This window comes from Lithobates pipiens, unplaced genomic scaffold (assembly GCF_037356315.1).
Source record: "Lithobates pipiens isolate NorthernLeopardFrog02 unplaced genomic scaffold, aLitPip1_a1.2 Scaffold_28, whole genome shotgun sequence".
Classification (NCBI taxonomy): Eukaryota; Metazoa; Chordata; class Amphibia; order Anura; family Ranidae; genus Lithobates; species Lithobates pipiens.
In genome coordinates, this window is record NW_027507789.1 from 27,700,304 (window position 1) to 27,725,614 (window position 25,311).

At 46.1% G+C, this 25,311-nt stretch overlaps 2 protein-coding genes across 2 annotated transcripts in view; both read left to right on the top strand.

The window, feature by feature from the left end:
* SMIM36 (small integral membrane protein 36) overlaps positions 1-15,975 on the top strand; it is a 60,531-nt gene extending 44,556 nt beyond the window's left edge. The window contains exon 2 of the mRNA XM_077458943.1: positions 14,867-15,975. The gene's annotated coding sequence lies outside the window, so the exon portion shown is untranslated. The remainder of the gene's footprint in view (positions 1-14,866) is intronic.
* MMD (monocyte to macrophage differentiation associated) overlaps positions 1-25,311 on the top strand; it is a 217,964-nt gene that overhangs the window by 44,265 nt on the left and 148,388 nt on the right. The window lies entirely within an intron of this gene.

Consider the following 25,311-nt stretch of genomic DNA (forward strand, 5'->3'; position numbering starts at 1 on the left):
GCGCAATTGTAATTTAAAGTGCGACAGCTCTGAAAGCTGAAGATTTGTCTGGGCAGGGAGGTGTATAAGTGCCTGGTATTGAAGCGGTTAACGAAAAATGCTCAAGGGGTTGTAAAGACAATTTTATTTATTTTTTTAAATAACAAACACGTTATACTTACCTCCACTGTGCAGCTTGTTTTGCACAGAGTGGTCCCGAACCTGCTCTTCTGGGGTCCCTCGGCGGGTGTCTCAGCTCCTCACCGCAAGAACTAACCACCTTCATGTGAGCTCTCTCGCATGGTGGCTATTTCTTGCGGGAGCACGCTTCCGTGATAGGGCTGGCGGCTATAGCCGCTCACTGTATCACTCGGCCCCGCCCTCCCGTCATTGGATGTGATTGACAGTAGAGCGAGCCAATGGCTGCACTGCTTTCAATCCATCCACTCTAGCCAATCAACGGCCAGGCTGAGCGGCGATAGGATGCATTAAGGTGAAAAAACGCAAACCTTTACAACCCCTTTAAATACATATTTTTTTTATACTGAACACAAATAAAGACAATAGACACAATAGACAATAGACACAATTCGATGATGCATTCCCTTTAACAATGTGAGCAGACAAGGCAGACACAAATTGTCAATATTGTACAATGGCGCAGCCCTGGGCACATGCCCATGATTGGTGTTCTGAATAGTAAATACAGCCTTCCCTCTATTATCACCAGCAGCAATAAAGTGTTAACACGCGACCAGAGACTGCGAGATCCTCCAAGTGCTTTCTGCCTCGTGGTCTCCGGATTAACATCCGCCTCCTCCCTGCCTGAAGCCATAGATTCTTCTAAATGCAATTACTTGCAGAGCCATCCCCACCCACAAATGACCATCTGACAGCGCAGAGATTTATTGTTTCCCATCAGTGATTTATTAAAATATTTCTCAGAGACTCTAAAAACAAAAAACAAAAAAGATTTTTCTTTAACCACTCGCCTACCTGGAATTTACACCCCCTTCCTGCCCAGGCCACTTTTCAGCTCTCAGCGCTATCGCACTTTGTGTGACAATTGCGCGGTCGTGCTACACTGTACCCAACACACATTTTTTTTATCATTTTCTTCACACAAATAGAGCTTTCTTTTTTGGTGATATTTAATCACTGCTGGGTTTTTTATTTTTTACAAAAAAAAAAATACGGAAAATTTTGGAAATTTTTTTTTTTTCTTAGGTTCTGTCAGTAAATTTTGTAACTTAAAGCGGAGTTCCAGGCTTTTTATGTTTATTAAAAAAGTCAGCAGCTACAAAAAGTGTAGTTGCTGACTTTTAATAAACAGACACTTACTTGTTCCATGGTCCAGCGATGCGGCCGAACGGAGGGTTGCTCCTCTCCCCCTCCTCCCCGCTGGCGCCTCCATTGCCACTCTGGGCACCCGGCCGTGACAGCTTTTCGGCTCCACGGCTGGGCACGCACGGAGTGGACAGGCGATCTCCTGGGGCCTGTCACGTGTCCCAGGAGATCGCCTAGAGGGAGGGACCGCCTAAGGTGAAAGGAGGAGTCACCTTGACGGTCCCTGGGCAGAATGAGGAAGTGGGACAGGAAGTTCCCCTCCTAACGAAGCCCCCACTCCCCCCCCCTAAAAAAAAATGACATGCCAAATGTGGCCTGTCAGGGGGCGAGGAGTGCTTAAAGCGGAAATTCAATTTTTCCATTCCATTCCATTTACATTTTTTCTCCTTCACTGATGTGCGCTGATGAGACGGCACTGATGGGCACTGATAAGCTAAATTAGTGGGCATTGATGAGGTGGCACTTATGGGCACTGATTAGGTGGCACTGATGAGGAAGCACTAATATGCCGCACTTATGGGCACTGATAGGCAGCACTGATGGGCACTGTTAGGTTGCACTGGTGGGCCCTGGTAGGTGGTACTGATGGGCACTAATAAGTGGCACTGGTGGGCACTGATAGGCGGTACTGATGGGCATTGATGGGTGGTACTGATGGGCAACACGGCATTATTCGACAGCAGTGATGGGTATTGATGGGCAGTACTGATAGGCGGCACTGATAGCCAGCACTGACTGGCATCGCTAATGAGCACTGATTGTTGGCACTCGTGGGCAGTGGTGGGCACTGATTGGTGCCACTGGTGGGCACTGATTGCTGGCATTGGTGGGCAATGGTGGACACTGATTGGTGACACTGTTGGCACTATATTGTAAACAGGGCACTGATGATCAGTGCCCTGATTACATGTGTAGATGTCCCCAGGCGTGGAGATGCCGCTGATCGGCTCTCCTCGTCACACACTCAGTCAGTGTTAGGCGAGGAGTGACGATTACCGGCATCTCCACGTTTACATGTGACGGGCTGCGATTGAACATAGCCGATCACATGGTTAAAGAGCCACGAATGCGGCTCTTTACAGAGATAGGGGGCATGCCGTGTCCTAGTAACATGGCGTGAGTGTGCGAGAGCGGCCATTCTGGGATGCCGTTATATGAACAAGAGGCGCACCACCCCGCAATCGTTTGATGTTAATTGTGCAGCCAGCAGCTACTAATATTGCAGCTGCTGACTTTTAAAGAGGAAGTAATCCCTGATGGGTTTACTTCCTCTTTCATTCCCTGCAAAGGCAAAGCATAATGGACTACTATGCATCGCATAGTAGCCCATTATGTGTCACTTACCTGACACAGGAGCCAGCGATGTCACCGCTGTCCCCTGTAGTCCGGCGCATCCATCTTTTCGGTGGGGTCTCGCAGCTCCGCCGATGTCATTCGGCGGAGCCGCGATGACGTCACTCCCACGCATGTGCACGGGAGCCGACACGTGCGGCAGCTCCATTATTGGAAATGCCGCGCTCAGTGCGCCTGCGCATGCGCCGTAGACAGCGGTGCCTGTCTTCGGGCAAATATCTCCTAAACCGTATAGGTTTAGGAGATATTTCTTGGACCTACAGGTAAGCCTTATTCTATGCTTACCTGTAGGTCATAGTGGTTTGTAAGGGTTTACAACCACTTTAATAAAATCACACTTACCTGTCCCAGGGTCCAGCGATGTCGGCGGCAGATGATGAGCGATAGCTCGTCTCGCTGCTGCCCCCACCGTCATCCTCTGTCAGGGAATCGGGAAGTGAAGCATCGCGGCTTCACTGCCCGGTTCCCTACTGCTGAGTCGCGCTGTGCGTCTCTTCTGGTCCCCCACTGTGTCCTGGGAACTGTGTGTTTCCCAGAACACAACAGGGGGGGGGGGGGGGGGGGGGCGTCTGCGGGGCGTCTGCGTGGGTCTGCGGCGGTCTGCCCGGAAGTGGGTGCAGATACCTGGATTATCCAGGTAACTGCACCCCCCTCCCCCCTGAAAGGTGCCGATTGTCGCACCGGAGGGGGGGAGGGATCAGATGAGCGGAACTTCCCCTTTAGGGTGAAGAACCGCTTTAAGGAGAAAAAAAACTCTTCCAAATGTATTAGTTAACAAGGATGAGCACACTGACAGGGGTGCTTAGAGTGTTCAGTTTTATTTATGTAAAACCTTTATCCCAAAAGAAAAAAAACAACTTTGCTATAACTGTTTTTAAAGTGTGAGTTGGGGTTTGGCTTCAATTTTTTTGTGTATCTGAATCTGCTAGTCCATCTAACACTCCCCTCAGTCTTACAATGCTGTGGTCCAAAGGTGTGGGTATTGGCCAGGTCACCAGATGAAAACAGAAGGAAAAAGTCTAATAAAAGAAAACAAATGCAGCCACCACATCCAAAGATCTCTGAGCTGCAATATATTAAATTTTTGGCATTGGGTTTAATATCGCTTTAAAGGGACCCTAGTAATTTTTTATCTATTTTTTAAATATCTTTTACTCACATAAATACAAGAGAAAGATGATATAAATGTTCTTTGTAAAGATGATGTTTACTTGCAGAATGTACCATGCTGGCACCTTCAGTGCCGCAAAGCCTCTAGCTCCTCCTATAATATGTTGTGCTTGTATACTTTTTTTTTTCTGTTGGGAGGAGCGAAAAGATGGGATGGGACCGCCCATGAGGAGTTTGCCCTGGGCTCACCAATGTCTTAAAATGACCATGATTGAAATTTGAGTAGAAGGGCCCTGGAGTGAGATGTGATATAAGGGCGGCACAGTGGTGTAGTGGTTAGCACTCTTGCCTAGCAGTAAAAAGGGTCCCTGGTTTGTATCCCAACCATGACACTACCTGCCTGGAGTTTGCATGTTCTCACTGTGCCTGCGTGGGTTTCCTCTGGGTACTCCAGTTTCCTCCCACTCTCTAAAGATATGCAGGTAGGTTAATTGGCTTCTGTCCAAAAATTGGCCCTAGTATATGAATGGGGACCTTGGATTGTAGGGTAGGGACCAATGTGAGTGTGCAATGTACAGGGATAGGGACAATTGTAGACACTCACTCAGGTTGAACTGGATGGACTGGTGTCTTTATTCAACCTTACTAACTATGCAACTATATATATATATACGTATGAACGGACACTATATTTTTGTTATTGTAAGGTCTCTTTCATAAGGGCAGTAAAAACAGATGGTCTGTCCATGTTTTTACCTCCCCGACTACCTAAAGCCTAGGTGGATGGCGGTGCATATCAGCACATTATGACATTGCCTTGCAGGGTTTTTTTTTTTTCCCATCTGCTTTAAGGTACAAAAATCTGTGTCCAGTAGCTATCTGTTCTAGTGTGAACATCCCCTAAAACAGTGATGGGGAACCTTGGCACCCCAGATGTTTTGGAACTACATTTCCTATGATGCTCATGCACTCTGCAGTGTGGTTGAGCATGATGGGAAATGTAGTTCCAAAACATCTGGAGTGCCAAGGTTTGCCATCACCAGGGGCGGATCCAGGGGGGGGGCAACGGGTCAATTGCCCCCTCCGAGAATACCGCCAGCTTGGCCGGTTCCGCGGGTCCAATCGCGTCCGGTTCCGCGGGTACCCGCGGGCCGGTTCCGCGGGTCCAATCGCGGCCGGTTCCGCGGGTACCCGCGGGCCGGTTCCGCGGGTCCAATCGCGGGCGGTTCCGCGGGTACCCGCGGCCGGTTCCGTGGGTCCAATCGCGGTCGGTTCCGCGGGTACCCGCGCGGCCGGTTCCGCGGGTACCCGCGCTTAGTGGACGAGTGAGGGGGGGGGCAGCTGGGCGGCTTAGGAGGGCTGCTGGCCAATCAGGAAGCCAGCAGGCAGGGGAGCAGGGAGATGACATCATCTCTCACTGCCCTGCATCCCTCCAGTTCCACCCTCACTGTGTAGGAAGCTGTGTGCAGCAGAGAGACTGCATCATCTCTCTGCTGCCTATCTTCACTCTGGGACCCAACAAAAGACCACCAGTAGGTGACAATCCGCAATGTGTGGCAGGCTACGTGGCAAGTGGCAATCCGCAATGTGTGGCAGGCTACGTGGCAAGTGGCAATCCGCAATGTGTGGCAGACTACGTGGCAAGTGGCAATCCACAATGTGTGGCAGACTACGTGGCAAGTGGCAATCCGCAATGTGTGGCAGGTGACGTGGCAAGTGACAATCCGCAATGTGTGGCAGGTGACGTGGCAAGTGACAATCCGCAATGTGTGGCAGGTGACGTGGCAAGTGACAATCCGCAATGTGTGGCAGACTACGTGGCAAGTGGCAATCCACAATGTGTGGCAGACTACGTGGCAAGTGGCAATCCGCAATGTGTGGCAGGTGACGTGGCAAGTGACAATCCGCAATGTGTGGCAGGCTACGTGGCAAGTGGCAATCCGCAATGTGTGGCAGGCAACGTGGCAAGTGACAATCCGCAATGTGTGGCAGGTGACGTGGCAAGTGACAATCCCCAATGTGTGGCAGGTGACGTGGCAAGTGGCAATCCGCAATGTGGGTCAGGCAACGTGGCAAGTGACAATCCGCAATGTGTGGCAGGTGACGTGGCAAGTGGCAATCCGCAATGTGAGGCAGGCTACGTGGCAATCCGCATCTGGTGGCAGGCGACGTGGCAAGTGACAATCCGCAATATGTGGCAGGTGACGTGGCAAGTCACAATCCGCAATGTGTGGCAGGTGACGTGGCAAGTGACAATCCGCAATGTGTGGCAGGTGACGTGGCAAGTAACAATCCGCATTTGGTGACAAGTGACAATCCACATTTGGTGGCAGGCGACATGGCAAGTGACATCCTCAGGGCTCCCACTGATTCTGCAATATGGTGAGTTGAACCATTTAATTTTATATTACAATGTATTAATAGAAATAATGCGCTTCAATCATCCTGACACCATAACAACCATGGTGCCGTAATGATTGAAGCGCCAATACCAGCCATTTCCCATATAAATTGCCCCCCAAAAAACATATTTTATAGCAGTGCCCCTCCCGAGATTAGACTCTGGATCCGCCCCTGGCCATCACTGCCCCTAAAAGAACACTGCAGAGTGCATAGCACAGCTCTGAGGTATTTCTGTACCTATTGACTAGATATAATAAAACACTTTCAATGGTATATATAACAGACCAAACAAGAGCAAGTAAGGGAAGTTGATTGTTTGAGTATAGATAAAATGTAAGTCCCTGTGTTGGCTAGCAGGGACAGGTTCTGGGCAATGTGTCCCAAGGGACTGATCCATACCAGGGATCGTGGCACGCACATGCCGCATGGGGCATAAGAAATAATGAATGGAGCCCATTGTCTTGCTTATTTAGAAGCCAGAGTCACAGCTGGTCACTAATGAGCGTCTCTGAATTATTGACGCGCTTTTCCATTCAGAGTCTCATTTATCGCCTGGTTCCTAAAAACCCGATTCTGCGAAGTCATTTACAGCTTCCAATGATTAACGCTGGATGATTAGAGCAGCTAACAACATCTTTACACTTAAGATAGGGAAAGATTATATAAGTTCAAGGTTCCAAGGGAAAATTCAAGACCAAAGGTGGCATATGCGTATTCACTAAGAGGTTATATTACCGCTAAGTGCAATAAAACGGTAGTCGACAGACCTCGTAAACGCTCTTTCTCATCCAATCAGAACTATTTCTAGGCCTAGAAAAAAACAGGCAGTTGCCTAGGGGACCATTAACTGGGCAGGAGGTGCCAGAACCAAGGAACAGGGACACCTTGTGTGTTAACAGACCCTGTCACCTTCTCCATGCAGGGCAATGAGAAGCGTCTCTGCAAAGGGGCCACCCCAAACGTCATCTACTCACCTTGTCTGCACTCCCTCATCTTTCATTCACTCATTACAGCTGGCACTATAATTCCTAGAGCTTGATTTTTAAAGAATTTGCATACCAATTTACACAGCGAAGGAGCATGTACAATTGTTCTGTGCGAATGGGGAAAAAATGTATGTAAATAGGCTATATCCTCGGGAGCAAGCATGCACAAGTGCCCCCATAGTAAACAGTTTGCTATGGGGGAACTTGGCAAGGGGGAGGGACCCAGAGAGCTGGCAGGGGACCACAGAATAGGAGGATTGGGGCTGCTCAATGCAAAACCATTGCACAGAGCAGGTAAGTATCACATGTTTGTTATTTAAAGTGTCTGCAAACCCTCTCCTTTACTCAGTGAAGTGAATAACCTCAGATGATGCATGGAGATGAAACAAATCTCCCCACATACGTTTTACATGTATATCCGCTGTCTTTCTCTTTCTACAAAGTGCAGATAGAAGTGCAAAGTGCAGTGTTAGAAATCTTGTTTCCTCTTCCAGCAGTGGGTGTGGAGCATAGGCGTGCGCACAGGGTGTGCCGGATGTGCCCAGGCACACCCTAATCACCCTGTGCAGCACAGATTCCCCCTACTGCCCTGGCTCCCCACTCCTTCCCTCTGCAGCACTTCTGGCTTCCCTCCTCTCCTCTCTTGCCCGCTGTTGCTGTGAAGATGTTTTAGGATGAGTGAGGGAAGGGACCGGTAAATATGTATTTATCAGCCCCTTCCCTTTCTGAATGAACATGGGGAGTGATGTGAGTAGTAGTGAGTAGTGTGTGTTTGAGCTTTGGGGTGCACACCCTGATGCAATAGGCTGCGCACACCTATGGTGGGGAGTCTGGGCTTACACTGTGTGAGAGCTGATTGGAGGAAAGGGACACCCCCCCCCCGCTCCACATAGGCAGAGGAATGAAGGGACATGCAGCGCTGCAGTCTGAATAGACAAGCTCTCTGCTTATCTCCCTCTAAGTTCCCTTCCCAACACAAATTTTTCAAATTTTCAGCTGCTTTCATCTCATGTGTCAGAGAACTTGTCAGAAGTGACTCTGCTGATAACAGAGGAATGGAGCAGCAGAAAGACACTGCACTCAGAGCTTTGAAGAGATACAATTAAACACTACAGATATATGTGCATAGGTCAAATTTTATGAATGGGATTTTCAACCACTTTAACTAAAAAAAAAAAATCCTTTACAAGCGCTTTAAACTTACCGTACTTTTTGGTATGGAAATTTTTGGAAGAATTTACTGGACCCCGTTCTCAGAAAGGTTGGGAACCATTGCACTAAGCAGTAGTACGATTAGCCCTGATTGGCTGCAGGAAGGTACGGGGAACTTTGCACATTGCTGTTACTTCTCACGCTAGTTTTATTGTCCGAGCCCAACTGTTTACCATGACTAACTGTAAGATGTATTAAGTTATCCACCATGTAATATATAATTATTTGTGGATTTATATATAATTATTTGTGGATTATACTCCAGTATCTTGCAATCCTGCCTTTTGTGTATAAACAGGATATTTTCATCGTCTTCTGCTCTTAGGTACACTCCCCTGTACACAGACTGTACGGTCGCTTGGAACTGAAATACTACTGAAACTTCTAATGTTACAGGGATTCCCAGGAGTGATTTGTTGAAAGTGGTCCGTCTAGATTCTTGGACAGGGCTCATTTTTCAAGATTGTTTTTCAAGTTGTGCTAAGAGGAGCCAATGTTACGAATGTTAACTACTTCAGGCCTTCCTTTTCATACCTGCACATCCTGTCGTCGTAGCAGATATATTGAAAGGTACCTACAGGAAATATCTTTAGAAAGGACAGCCGTTGATAGCTGTGACATGTTATTTACAGCCGTGGCCATAAGTTTTGAGAACGACACAATATTCATTTTCACAAAGTCTGCTGCCTCCGTTTTTATGATGGCCATTTGCATATACTCCAGAATGTTACGAAGAGTGATCAGATGAATTGCAATTCATTGCAAAGTCCCTCTTTGCCATCAAAATAAACTTATTCCCATAAGAAAACATTTTCACTGCATTTGTGAAGAAGGCTTCAGGGCGCCCAAGAAAGTCCGGCAAGTGCCAAGACCGCCTCCTACAGTTGACTCAGCTGCGGGATCGGGGCACCACCAGTGCAGAGCTTGCTCGGGAATGGCAGCAGGCCGGTGTGAGGGCATCTGTAGGCACAGTGAGGAGAAGACTTTTGGAGGATGGCCTGGTGTCAACAAGGGCAGCAAAGAAACCACTTCTCTCCAGGAGAAATATCAGGGACAGACTGATATTCTGAAAAAGGAACAGGGATTGGACTGCTGAGGACTGGGGTAAAGTCAATTTCTCTGATGAATCCCCTTTCCTATTGTTTGGGGCATCCGGAAAAAACCTTGTCTGGAGAAGAGATGGTGAGCATTACCATCGGTCCTGTGTCATGCCAACAGTAAAGCATTCCGAGACCATTCACGTGTGGGGTTGTTTCTCAGCCAAGGGAGTGCGGAGCCGAGTGATACAGTGAACAGCTACGGCCGCCAGCTGTATCACGAGAGCGCGCCCGCAAGCACTCCACACCATGCGAGGGAGCTTGCATGAAGTTGTGGAGTCCTTGCGGGAGAGAGCCGAGAGAGCTGCCGAGGGACCCCAGAAGAGCAGGACTGCAAAACGAGCTGCACAGTGGAGGTAAGTATAACATGTTTGTTTTTTGTTTTTTAAAATACCTTTAGTGATCCATTAAGAACACAGCCATGAATAAAGCCATGAATAAAGAATGGTACAAAAACAACCTGTGGGAGCAACTTCTCCCAACCATCCAAGGACAATTTGGTGGTGAACAATGCCTTTTTCCAGCATTATGGAGCAACTTGCCATAAAACCCCTCTTAGCCCTTGTACACACAGTCAGACATTCCACCGGAAAATGTCCGATCGGACCTTGTTGTCGGATAATCCGACCGTGTGTGGGCTCCATCGGACTGTTTCCGTCGGAATATCCGACCGACAAAGTTTTAGAGCTGGGCTGTAAAAATTTCCGACAACATGATCCGATCGGACTTTGTCCGATTGTGTGTAGAGAATTCCGATCAGACAAAGTGCCACGCATGCTCAGATCAAATTCCTAGACCAAAGCTATTGGCTACTAGCCTGAACGTAGTCCCGTCGTAACGAAATAATGTCATCACGTTATGAATGATCGGATTTTCCGACAACTTTGTCCGACCGTGTGTATGCAACACCAGTTTCGGACAAAATCCGTCTGACAAAATCCGATGGATTTGGTTGTCGGAATGTCCGACCGTGTGTACAAGGGCTTACACTGAAGCGTTTTTCAGGCACTTTTGGGCTAAAAATAGCACCTGTAAAGCTCCTGAAAAACGGCTCCCCTGTTGCCATTCCATAAGTGTATGCAATGTCTATTTAGTCGGCGTAACATCATCTTTCACATTATACAAAAAATTGGGCTAACTTGTTGTTTAGTTCTTTTTAATTCATAAAAGTTTTTCCCCCAAAAAATTGTGTTTAATCACTTAAGCCAAAGACCAGAGCACTTTTTGCGAGTTGGCACTGCGTCATTTTAACTGACAATTGCGCGGTCGTGAAACGTAGCTCCCAAACAAAATTGACGTTCTTTTTTTCCCAGAAATAAAGCTTTCTTTTGATGGTATTTGACCACCTTTATTTTTTGCGCTATAAACAAAAAAATAGCGACAATTTTGAAAAAAAAACACATTATTGTTTACTTTTTGCTATAATAAATATCCCCAAAAAATATATAAAAAAACATTTTGTTTCCTCAGTTTAGGCCGATACATATTCTTCTACTTAATTCTGGTAAAAAAAAATTGCAATAAGCGTTTATTGATTGGTTTGCGCAAAAGTTATAGCGTTTACAAAATAGGGGATAGTTTTATGGCATTTTTATTAATATTTTTTTTTTATTAGTAATGGTGGCGATCAGGAATTTTTATGATGACTGCAACACTATGGCGAACAGATTGGACACTTTTGGGGCAATTTTGAAATTCACATTTATACAGCGATCAGTGCAATTAAAAATGCATTGGTTACTGTGTAAATGTGACTGGCAGTGACGGGGTTAACCATTAGGTGGCGCTGTAGGGGTTAAGTGTGTCCTAGGGAGTGATTCTAACAGTGGGGGGGGAGGGGCTGTGTGTGACACGACACTGATCACCGATTACCAGGAGCGGTGATCAGTGACAGTGTCACTAGGCCGAACGGGTGAATGCATGTTCACATTAGCATTTCCCCGTTCTTCCTGTCCATGAGATGATCGCGGGTATCCCTGCGGACATCGAGTCCATGGGACCTGTGATTATTCTCAAATGCGCGCCCATAAGCCGCCTCTTAAAGGGTTTTTGCCTGTACGTGCCTTCTGCCGCAGTATATCTGCGTGAGGTGGTCGGGAAGCGGTTAAAAGACTGCTGCGCGAATACTATGTGACATAAATTACTGCAACAATCACCGTTTTATTCTCTAGGGTCTCTGCTAAAAAAATATATATAATATTTGGGGGTTCTAAGTAATTTTCTATCAAAACATATGGATTTTAACTTGTAAGCAACAAATGTCAGAAATAGGTTTAAAGGGATTGTAAAGTGAATTTTTTATTTTATTTAAAATAACAAACATGTTATACTTACCTCCACTGTGCAGCTCGTTTTGCACAGAGTGGCCCCGAACCTGCTCTTCTGGGGTCCCTCGGCGGCTGTCTCGGCTTCCTCCCGCAGATGCTTCTCACGTTAATGCGAGCTCCCTCGCATGGTGAGAAGCATCTGCGGGCACACTCCCGTGATACAGCCGCCGGCTATAGCCGCTCGCTGTATCACGCGGCCCCGCCCCCCGGCGCTCCGTGTCAGTGGATGTGATTGACAGCAGCACGAGCCAATGGCTGCGCTGCTTTCCATCCATCCACTCCAGCCAATCAGCGGCCAGGCTGAACGGTGGAAAGGACGTCGGGGGACGAGCGCGGGATATTCGAGGGGTGAGGTAAGTAAAACGGGGGGGCTGGGGGCGCAGGCACTGTCAGATGTTTTTTCACCTTAATGCATAGAATGCATTAAGGTGAAAAAACATTTACCTTTACAACCCCTTTAAGCATGAAAGGGATAAAATAAGATGTTAGGTCATAGACTCCTTAGGGAAGAGACTTATGTAACTGCTTGTACTGTATCTACACCATAGAGTGTATATTGCTAAGAAACTTCAGGAAAGCAATACAAATTGACAGTAATGATAACCAGATCTGCTGTTAGAAACCAGGGGGGCCCCATATAGACAACCTGACATGGGTTCCCATATAACCAAACAATGCTTCACCTAAGAATGAACACAGTAAGCGATCATACTGATCACTCATTATGTTCATTCACAAAAGGAAGGGGCTGATAAATATGAAATATTTACCAGCCCCTTCCCCCACTCTCCATCTTAAAGGATTCTATTGCGTGCTTGCAGGTTTCCGGCGGAAAGGAGAGTAGGCAAGGCTACAGCACTGCGGGAGTAGGGGAGCCCATGGGGGGCCTGGGCAGCAAGGGGTATGGTAGACAGGGAGGGGATTGGTGTGGTGGGGGCGGGGACAACAATTACTGGAACCTATCCCCTGTATGGCTCTCTCTGCAATAGCTGATTGGAAGAGAGACGAGAAGAAGCCAGCTTTTAGCTATGGCAGAGAGAACCATAGAGGGGATTTTATTCTATTAATGTCCCCCCCCCCCCACCACACCCTGCCGTACAGGAGGACCCCGTTATCCACGGCCCGGATGATAACCTCCAGCAATACCCTCCAGCAAGTGGCAGGGTAAGCAATAACCCCCAGCATTGATGTTCAGTAGTTTTATTAACCTAGGCACCCACTCCAGCAAAATTGCCTCTTGCTAGAATTATCATCTATCTATCAGGCAGCGGATCCCTTCACCCAACACAGCAAATCAATTGCAAGCTGTGCGGTGGAACGCATAGCATCAGTCCAAACCTGATAATAGCTAGCAATAAATAAAAAATAAAGTAATAAAAAAATGAAAATGAGATAAATAGACAATGAAAATGTTCAGTTTCCTTCATTCCCTCTTGGAGCACCACAGAACATTATTAGTTATATGTATGGAGGGATAGCAGAAAATGTAAAATATTCTTTGTATATTTAGGTTAGGTAAAAACTAAAGCAAACAGTGGCATTCAGATAAGTGGAAGGCTCTTCTCCAGAAATTGTATCTTGCAGTTGATACTTCAACTAAGCATTGAATGTTTACCCGCAGTGAATGAACTGTGTACACGCCGGTCTCAGCAAACATTTCTACATTATAAGCATATCACCTTCCTTTATCTATTACAATTTCCTCTACAGCACAGGAGCTGCAATGTCACGGTACTGTTATTTTCTGTTACAATTTTGCTGGTGAGCAGGTGCACTGAATCCAGCATCTGCAGTGGTGTTCATGTGTAGCGATCAGAGAGTAATAGAAAGTCCATTACTAATATTGAATATTTGCCCAGTGCGGGGCTTTTTTCAGCAGGAACGTGGGGCAATGCAGTTCCGGTACCTCCAACACTGAATGGGCTGCTGGGATGTGCTGGAGAGTCCATTATTGCTGGGAGATCTACTGTATTATTACATCGGGGGGCGATTGTCGATGGGGGGGGGGAGGGGTTAAAATTGTTGTAGTAGTATTTTGATTATGAAAGTCTATTGTTGCTAGGAGGAGGAGAATCTATTGTTGCTGGGGGGAGGAGAATCTATTGTTGCTGGGAGGAGAATCTATTGTTGCTGAGGGGAGGAGAATCTATTTTTGCTGGGAGGAGAATCTATTTTTGCTGGGAGGAGAATCTATTGTTGCTGAGGGGAGGAGAATCTATTGTTGCTGAGGGGAGGAGAATCTATTGTTGCTGGGAGGAGGAGACTCTATTGTTTCTGGGAGGAGAATCTATTGTTGCTGAGGGGAGGAGAATCTATTGTTGCTGGGAGGAGGAGACTCTATTGTTTCTGGGAGGAGAATCTATTGTTGCTGGGAGGAGAATCTATTGTTGCTGGGAGGAGGAGACTCTATTGTTTCTGGGAGGAGAATCTATTGTTGCTGGGAGGAGAATCTATTGTTGCTGGGAGGAGAATCTATTGTTGCTGGGGGGAGGAGAATCTATTGTTGCTGAGGGGAGGAGAATCTATTTTTGCTGGGAGGAGAATCTATTTTTGCTGGGAGGAGAATCTATTGTTGCTGAGGGGAGGAGAATCTATTGTTGCTGAGGGGAGGAGAATCTATTGTTGCTGGGAGGAGGAGACTCTATTGTTTCTGGGAGGAGAATTTATTGTTGCTGGGAGGAGAATCTATTGTTGCTGGGGGGAGGAGAATCTATTGTTGCTGGGAGGAGAATCTATTGTTGCTGGGAGGAGGAGAATCTATTGTTTCTGGGAGGAGAATCTATTGTTGCTGGGGGGAGGAGAATCTATTGTTGCTGGGAGGAGAATCTATTGTTGCTGGGAGGGGGAGAATCTATTGTTTCTGGGAGGAGAATCTAGTGTTGCTGGGAGGAGAATCTATTGTTGCTGGGAGGAGACTGTATTATTGCTGGGGGGGAGGAGAATATATATATAATTTATTATTATTACAAACATATATATGTAGCGATGTGGACTACAGTCATAACATGGTACAATTCCTCATCATTCTTTACCTTTGGACATATCCCTCTAGTGCTGGGCGCCAGTGACTGTCATCACATCTGTGAGCCTGACCAGAAAGGATTGTGGGATTAGTAGTTCTTCAGACCGCTGTTTCCTTTGTGTGATATGATATCTGGATTACACATCTCAGGGATCCTTGCTACAACCAGAAGAGACTACTGGGAGATCCACGCCGTGCTCTCTTCTTCCTGGGCTTTGCTATGCATACATCTCCGTGTGCGGGAGGGGGAGAGGCTGCGGCCTACCACGCAGTGAAAGAGTGATTCCAGCCTGCCTAAGCCCTCCTGCTGTTCATCGGACATCCATGCAGCAGCTACCCAACACATCTACACTACAGTCGCCTGCATTCATCAGCCGTGGGTCATCGCCGGTCATTTGCTGAAGGACTTCTCTTCCAGGATTGCTGTCTGCAAGGTGTAAACCAGTCTGGTCGTTGGTGAGAGGGCAATTGCCCATCCTTTGCAACCCTTCATGGCTACTATACCTGAACACTGTGTACAGACACCTTTACCTTAGGAACAATTTATTGCATTACTGTTTGGAACACTGTACATAGACACCTTTACTTAGAACCACTTCACGGAGTATCACTGGCTTGTTTAAGCCCCTGGCTTTTACTGCACCACTGTGCCTTATCGGATACAATCTAATGAGCTCCAACTGCCGGTGAAGACTATCAGGTCTGCATCTTGGACACTGCCGTTATTACCATACAAAGGTCCCTATTCCATCCCCTATTTCCTCTGATATCTCAATGGATATAAAGGTTGAATAGGCCGATCTGGGATTCCCCTTTAGTGTGATACGATGTGAATGTACAATGTATATGTAAAGCGCTGCATAAATTGACAGCGCTATATAAGTACCCTAAATAATAATAATACTGCCTGTCCTAGATAGATAACCTTTTACTGCCTTTACAGGATACACTTCAAGTGGTAATTTATTGTACATATATGTAAATTGTGTTTTGTGCTGTTGTACTGTTATAAGCTGCCTTTAGGGGAATTATTCTTCTGAGTCTGGGCTGTTATCCAGCACTCGGCTGACCAATTCCCCTTTTCTGTGTATCAAGACCACGTCCCTTACTTCAGTAAAAGTGTATATACTATAAACATATTTTACTTGTGTGACGTGTCATTTAAAGGTGTTGTGGAAGATGTCTGAACTCAGAGTGTCAGGTGGGTTGGAATGTTGGGTCATGGTGATGCAGAAAACCGGGTAAAACCAAGAAGTCCCTAAGGGGGCCTTGCTACATATAAAAGGTGTATCTCCTAGAACCTTGTCATAATAGTCCTATATATCAAAATGAGAATTCTTCCCCAAAGAGAAGGCAAGAGGCAATGTGAGAGGAGGCGGCATCCCTCATCTAAGTATAAAAAAAAACTCTGACCTAGGGTTGTCACCTGTTCGGATTCACCTGGACAGTTCGGGTTTGGAATCATGCACATTATTCAGAGTGGACTATGGCTTCCCAGTAGGGTTGCTGGCTGTAGTTGTCTAAACTGAGAGTGTCTGTTACACTCTTTCATGTCTACCCAAAGCCAGCACTATCAAACCCCCCCCCCCCAAACACCCACAAAGACATGAGAGGAGAGAGGGCTCGATCTGCACCTCTTCCCCCCACCCATACTCCTCTGTGTCTGCCCACACTCCAATCCCTGGCACTGTGCCTCAGAAAAGGAAAGTGGGGGCCGGAAATTTGAAGTCCAGCAGCCTCAGATACATCTGGATGAGAGGTGCTGGTTGCCAAGGGGTGAGTGAGCTCACCATCCATCCCTGTCTGTGACTGAAGTCTGCCCTCTTCTCTCTCCTGCCTCTGAGTACACCAAGAACCAAATCAGGGTTCTCAGAGCACCCCTTACATCAGAGTTCCCCTTTACACCAGAGGCCACAGTGTTCGCCCCTTACATCAGAGTCTTCTCCGTACATCAGAGTTCTCAGTGTTCCCCATTAAATCAGGGCTCCCAGAGCATCCTTTACGTTCGAGTCCCCAGAGTTCTCCCTTACATCAGAGTCTGCAGAGTCCCCCCTTACAGTGAAAGGGAACTATGCGTGTTCAAATGTAAAAGGGGAACTCTGTGGATCCAGATGTAAAAGGGGGACTCTTGTTATTAATTTCATGATTGAAATTTTATTTAATAGCAAAATACAGTGCCTTGCGAAAGTATTCGGCCCCCTTGAACTTTTCAACCTTTTGCCACATTTCAGGCTTCAAACAAAGATATAAAATTTTTATTTTTTGTGAAGAATCACCAACAAGTGGGACACAATTGTGAAGTGGAACGAAATCTATTGGATAATTTAAACTTTTTTAGCAAATAAAAAACTGAAAAGTGGTGCGTGCAAAATTATTCGGCCCCTTTACTTTCAGTGCAGCAAACTCACTCCAGAAGTTCAGCGAGGATCTCTGAATGATCCAATGTTGTCCTAAATGACTGATGGTGATAAATAGAATCCACCTGTGTGTAATAAAGTCTCTGTATAAATGCACCTGCTCTGTGATAGTCTCAGGGTTCTGTTGAAAGCGCAGAGAGCATCATGAAGACCAAGGAACACACCAGGCAGGTCCGTAATACTGTTGTGGAGAAGTTTAAAGCCGGATTTGGATACAAAAAGATTTCTCAAGCTTTAAACATCCCAAGGAGCACTGTGCAAGTGATCATTTTGAAATGGAAGGAGTATCAGACCACTGCAAATCTACCAAGACCTGGCCGTCCCTCTAAACTTTCAGCTCAGACAAGGAGAAGACTGATCAGAGATGCAGCCAAGAGGCCCATGATCACTCTGGATGAACTGCAGAGAACTACAGCTGAGGTGGGAGAGTCTGTCCATAGGACAACAATCAGTCGTACACTGCACAAATCTGGCCTTTATGGAAGAGTGGCAAGAAGAAAGCCATTTCTCAAAGATATCCATAAAAAGTCTCGTCTAAAGTTTGCCACAAGCCACCTGGGAGACACACCAAACATGTGGAAGAAGGTGCTCTGGTCAGATGAAACCAAAATCGAACATTTTGCCCACAATACAAAATGATATGTTTGGCGTAAAAGCAACACAGCTCATCACCCTCAACACACCATCCCCACTGTCAAACATGGTGGTGGCAGCATCATGGTTTGGGCCTGCTTTTCTTCAGCAGGGACAGGGAAGATGGTTAAAATTGAGGGGAAGATGGATGCAGCCAAATACAGGACCATTCTGGATGAAAACCTGTTGGAGTCTGCAAAAGACCCGAAACTGGGACGGAGATTTATCTTCCAACAAGACAATGATCCCAAACATACAGCAAAATCTACAAAGGAATGGTTCACAAATAAACGTATCCAGGTGTTAGAATGGCCAAGTCAAAGTCCAGACCTAAATCCAATCGAGAATCTGTGGAAAGAGCTGAAAACTGCTGTTCACAAACGCTCTCCATCCAACCTCACTGAGCTCGAGCTGTTTAGCAAGGAAGAATGGGCAAGAATTTCAGTCTCTCGATGTGCAAAACTGATAGAGACATACCCCAAGCGACTTGCAGCTGTAATCGCAGCAAAAGGTGGCTCTACAAAGTATTAACGCAAGGGGGCCGAATAATTTTGCACGCTCCACTTTTCATTTTTTTATTAGTTAAAAAAGTTTCAAAAATCCAATAGATTTCGTTCCACTTCACAATTGTGTCCCACTTGTTGGTGATTCTTCACAAAAAATAAAAATTTTATATCTTTATGTTTGAAGCCTGAAATGTGGCAAAAGGTTGAAAAGTTCAAGGGGGCCGAATACTTTCGCAAGGCACTGTATATGTATAGTTTATACTATAGAAAGAAATTGCCATGCGCCGCTAAAGTGTTCGGGTTTGACTTGAAGAAAAAGGTGGCAACCCTGCTCTGACCCCTCCCCAAAAAAGGAAAGCCCCTAAAGCCCCGTACACACGAGAGGACTTATGTCCGACAGACTTCCGAAGGAGTTCCGTCGGAGTTCTGCTGGAATTCCGACGGAGTTCTGACAGACTTTTCGGCTGAGCGGACTTGGCCACACACGATCACACTAAACTCCGACGGATTCGAACGTGATGACGTACGACTGGATTCGAATAAGGAAGTTCATAGCCAGTAGCCAATAGCTTCCCTAGCGTCGGTTTTAGTCCGTCGGAGTAGCATACACACGAGCAAATTTTTCGAAGGGACCGGGTCCGGCGGAGTTCCTTCGGAAAAATTTGAAGCATGTTCCATATTCTAAAGTCCTTCGGACTTTGGCGAGTCAAAAGTCCGTTGCAGCCCACACACGATCGAATAGTCTGACGGACTCAGTCCGTCGGACTTTGGATGTTGAAAAGTCCGCTCGTGTGTACGGGGCATAAGAGTTACCATGATTTTCTACCTAATCTTTGCCCCCAATGCCCCCCACCTCCCCACCCCCTGTCCTCCCCTCTTCATAAACCCCAATCACCCCTTACTTTCTGTTTTGTGACATAACTAAATAATCAAAAAACAACAAAAAACAAAAAACAACCGTGTCTGAAGTCCTAAAAGTCTGGCCATTTTTAACTTTTGTTCCAGTATATGTATAAAAATAAATATAATGGGGAAAACTCAGTGGACCACCTGGTTATTTTTATGTTTATATTTTAAAAATACATTTACTGTATAATTTTGTATGCAGTAGATGTAAACTATAAAAGAATTAATGGGAAAAAAAATAAAAATAAACTTGTCTCTCTCTAATAACTTTTAATTCTTCTTTGCATTAAATTCTTTTCATCACAACAGCTAAAATTCTAACTCATGTTGGCAATAGGGGTACCTGAACCCCTAATATTCATAGACGTACAATGAGACCAGGGTTGGTGTAAACATCAGCCAATGTATTTAGTGCATTACTACACAGGAAGGGACGTGCATACAGGATGTTTAATGGACAAATATGACTTCTCTTGTTCATTTATATAATGACAAGCTATAAACGTGGGCTTTTAAAATATACACACAATAGATATTTTTTATTATTTAATTAAGCTAATCAAATCTTAGTAAATATGTTAAAAAGGGAAAAAAACAACAACACTTCAAGGCTCCCTTTATGCGAGGTTTTACATGTTGGAACTCTATCTTTAGAATATATTTGTAACCTAATCTCCTGCCTACGGAAAATACATTTCTTATACAATCATTCAGATGCCCTGAAGTACAGGAGGAGTCTCATAGTTTTCATGGTTATTATTTATTTTTTTCGTAATGGAATCTAAGTGTAACCAAGATATTTCCTGTCTGATGGCATTTGCCTTTCTATTAGCAGAACTGATGCGTACTTTATGGTTGGAGGAGGATATCGAGTACATTCTGTACAGTCTTTTAGTATTTAGTATACAGTAATACCTTGGATTACGAGGATAATTCGTTTTAGAAGCATGCTTGTACTCCAAAGCAATCGTATATAAAAGCGAGTTTCCCCATAAGAAATAATGGAAACTCAGATGATTCGTTCCACAACCACCGCTGGTGTAGGCAGTACTGTATGTGGCCAGAGGTGCGGGGGTGCTGGTATATACAGTACTGTATGTGGCCAGAGGTGCAGGGGCGTTGGTGTATGAGTACTGTATGTGGCCAGAGGTGCGGGGGTGCTGGTATATACAGTACTGTATGTGGCCAGAGGTGCAGGGGCGTTGGTGTATGAGTACTGTATGTGGCCAGAGGTGCGAGAGGTGCGAGAGGTGCTGGTGTATGCAGTACTGTATGTGGCCAGAGGTGCGGGGGTGCTGGTATATACAGTACTGTATGTGGCCAGAGATGCGGGGGTGCTGGTGTATACAGTACTGTATGTGGCTAGAGGTGCAGGGGTGCTGGTGTATGCAGTACTGTATGTGGCCAGAGGTGCAGGAGCACTGGTGTATGCAGTACTGTATGTGGCCAGAGGTGCAGGGGCGCTGGTGTATGCAGTACTGTATGTGGCCAGAGGTACCGGGGCGCTGGTGTATGCAGTACTGTATGTGGCCAGAGGTGCTGGGGCGCTGGTGTATGCAGTACTGTATGTGGCCAGAGGTGCTGGGGCGCTGGTGTATGCAGTACTGTATGTGGCCAGAGGTGCTGGGGCGCTGGTGTATGAGTACTGTATGTGGCCAGAGGTGCGAGAGGTGCTGGTGTATACAGTACTGTATGTGGCTAGAGGTGCAGGGGCGCTGGTTTATACAGTACTTTATGTGGCCAGAGGTGCGGGGGCGCTGGTGTATTCATTACTGTATGTGGCTAGAGGTGCGGGGGCGCTGGTGTATACAATACTGTATGTGGCCAGAGGTGCGGGGGCGCTGGTATATGAGTACTGTATGTGGCCAGAGGTGCGAGAGGTGCTGGTGGCTTCCAGCGCTCCCTGTAGAACTTGGGGACACTAGAGACACTCCCAAAATGTTGACACTTTCGGGTCCTCCAACGCACGTTACACCCGCCCCACCCAGCTGGGTGTGTCTCTGAGCTTCTCCGAGTTCTCCAGGAAGCGCTGGGAGCCACCAGGTAGGAATCGGCTACACAGCAGTGTTTATTTCATCAACAAAATTAACACTATTTTAGCCGATTAAAATACGACTAAAACAATTCAGATGACTAAAATACGACTAAACCTAAACAGGCATTTTAGTCAAAAAACTATAACTAAAACTAAATAGAAATTTGACATCAAAATTAACACTGATTATATTTCACAATGGCTAAATCTGTGTCTGTAGTGAACGTTCAAACCTTAATACAATAAATAATAACATGTTATTAGATTTTTACTCCAGGAGTATATAATGAGTTTGGAAATTCTAGAGAAATTCTTAAATAATGGATTACAATTGAACTAAATCCATTAGATTTTAGTTGACTAAAATAATTTTAGTAGACTAAAATGTACTAGAGACTTTAGTCGACTAAAATACAACTAAAACTAAAACAATTCAGATGATTAAAATATGACTAAAACTAAAATGACATTTTAGTCAAAATACTATAACAAAAACTAAATATAAATTTGACGTCAAAATGAACACTGCTACAAACTTAATTACCACTTCCGGACCGCCCGCCGTCGTTATACGTCGGCACAGATCTCATATTTAAGAGGCGCTGTCATGCTTTTTTTCTATTACAAGGGATGTTTACATTCCTTGTTATAGGAATAAAAATGATCCAAAATTTTTAAAGGGACAGTGTAAAAATAAAAAAATAAAATAAAAATAAATAAGATTTTTTTCTTTTTTTTTAAGTGCCCCGTACCACTGCGCTTGCACGCAGAAGCAAACGAATACGTAAGTCGTGCCCGCATATGTAAACGGTGTTCAAACCACACATGTGAAATATCACTGCGATCGTTAGAGCGAGAGCAATAATTCTAGATCTAGACCTTCTCTTCAACTCAAAACTGGTAACCTGTAGAAATTTTTAAACATTGGCTGTGGAGATTTTTAAGTGTCAACGTTTGCCGCCAGTCCACAAGTGGGCACAATTTTGGGCTAACTTTACTGTTTTTTTTTTATTATTCAAAAAGTGTAAAAATTGCATTTGAAAGACCGTTGCACAAATACGGTATGACGTCAAGTATTGCAACAACCGCTCTTTTATTCTCTAGGGTGTCTGAAAAAAATATATATATATAATGTTTGGAGGTTCAAAGTAATTTTCTAGCAAAAAAAAATTTTTTTAACTTGTAAACAACAAAAAATAGGCCTGGTCCTTAAGTGGTTAACCTGCTTGCCGCCCGCCTATAGCACATATTCTGTGGACAGGCAGCAACTACAGGCTCGGTGACATACGCTTATGTCGCCTAACATATTTGCACTGGCATATCACCCACAGTGATTAAATACCACCAAAAGAAAGCTCTAATTGTGTGAAAAAAATGATATAAATTTCATTTGGGTATAGTGTTGCATGACCACGCAATTCTCAATTAAAGTAGCGCAGTGCTGAATTGTAAAAAATGCCCTGGTCATGAAGGGGGTAAAATCTTTTAGGGGGTTAAACTGAGAAGATGTCCTGAGCAGACACCAAAATTTAAGGCATCAATGTCTCTTAAAAAAAAATACCAATAGGTTATTTAGCTTCATATTGACTGGGAAGCAACCAGTGGCAGCCCGTGCACTGTGGACACACGAGCACCGCCTCCCGTCCATGCGCCTGGCCCCTTTCAGGACGCCGGAAGCATGGATTCCTATGGTGGCGCAGGAGGGGGTGGTACTTTTTGAAGCACCTGATTAGAGCTAAAGGCACCGATCCCACCCAATTGTGTGACGGTAGCAAATAAATGAATTTTCGCTATTTTCACACTAACCTTCCTCCCTGGCAATCAGGAGGCAGGGCGTCAGACCTGTTTCCTGATTGGCCAAAGCGCCATGCCACCCTGTTGGATGCCTCCCGCTTAGGAAGAGGAGCGGAGGACTCAGAGACACATGCTAGAGCGTAGGTAAGTGACACAATGTCAGAGCTGTGAGCAGGGGGGGGGGTGCTGCGCGAGCCAAGAGCCTCACGAGTGGGGGGGGGGGGGGGGGCTGGCAGGCACAGTGGCTGCACATGATGGGCACAAGTGGCTGTATATGATGGACACAAGTGGCTGCATATTATGGGCACAAGTGGCTGCATATGATGGGCACAACTGGCTGCATATGATGGGCATAAGTGGCTGCATATTATGTGCACAAGTGGCTGCATATGATGGGCACAAGTGGCTGCATATGATGGGCACAAGTGGTTGCATATTATGGGCCCAAGTGGCTGCATATGATGGGAACTGTGGCTGCATATGATGGGCACAAGTGGCTGCATATGATGGACACAAGTGGCTGCATATGATGGGCACAAGTGGCTGCATATGATGGGCACAGTGGCTTCATATGATGGGCACAAGTGCCTGCACATGATGGGCACAAATGGCTGCATATGATGGGCACAGGTGGCTGCATATGATGGGCACAAGTGGCTACATATGATGGGCACACATGGCTGCATATTATGGGCACAAGTGGTTGCATATGATGGGAACTGTGGCTGCATATGATGGGAACTGTGGCTGCATATGATGGAAACTGTGGCTGCATATGATGGACACAAGTGGCTGCATATGATGGGCACAGTGGCTTCATATGATGGGCACAAGTGCATGCATTTAATGGGCACAAGTGGCTGCCTATGATGGGCACAAGTGCCTGCATTTAATGGGCACAAGTGGCTGCCTATGATGGGCACAAGTGGCTGCATATGATGGGCACAAGTTGCTGCATATGATGGGCACAAGTGGCTTCATATGATGGGCACAAGTGGCTGCATATAATGGGCACAAGTGGCTGCATATGATGGGCACAAGTGGCTGCATTTGATGGGCACAGTGGCTGCATTTGATGGGCACAGTGGCTGCATATGATGGGCACAAGTAGCTACATATGATGGGAACTGTGGCTGCATATGATGGGAACTGTGGCTGCATATGATGGGAACTGTGGCTGCATATGATGGACACAAGTGGCTGCATATGATGGGCACAGTGGCTTCATATGATGGGCACAAGTGGCTGCATATAATGGGCACAAGTGGCTGCATATGATGGGCACAAGTGGCTGCATTTGATGGGCACAGTGGCTGCATTTGATGGGCACATATGGCTGCATATGATGGGCACAAGTGGTTGCATATGATGGGAACTGTGGCTGCATATGATGGGAACTGTGGCTGCATATGATGGGAACTGTGGCTGCATATGATGGACACAAGTGGCTGCATATGATGGGCACAGTGGCTTCATATGATGGGCACAAGTGCCTGCATTTAATGGGCACAAGTGGCTGCCTATGATGGGCACAAGTGCCTGCATTTAATGGGCACAAGTGGCTGCCTATGATGGGCACAAGTGGCTGCATATGATGGGCACAAGTTGCTGCATATGATGGGCACAAGTGGCTTCATATGATGGGCACAAGTGGCTGCATATAATGGGCACAAGTGGCTGCATATGATGGGCACAAGTGGCTGCATTTGATGGGCACAGTGGCTGCATTTGATGGGCACAGTGGCTGCATATGATGGGCACAAGTAGCTGCATATGATGGGCACAAGTGGCTGCATATGATGGGCACATATGGCTGCATATGATGGGCACAAGTGGCTGCATATGATGGGCACAAGTGGCTGCATTTGATGGGCACAGTGGCTGCATTTGATGGGCACAGTGGCTGCATATGATGGGCAAAAGTAGCTGCATATGATGGGCACAAGTGGCTGCATATGATGGGCACAAGTGGCTGCATAGGATGGGCACAAGTGGCTGCATAGGATGGGCACAAGTGGCTGCATATGATGGGCACAAGTGGCTGCATATGATAGGCACAAGTGGCTGCATTGATGGGCACAGTGAGTTTGCAATTGATGGGAGGGGGTTTCAGTATTTTTCAGTTTGTTTGCGTCCCCCAAAAATGTTGAGCACCAGACACCACGGGAATTAACCTTCTATTTA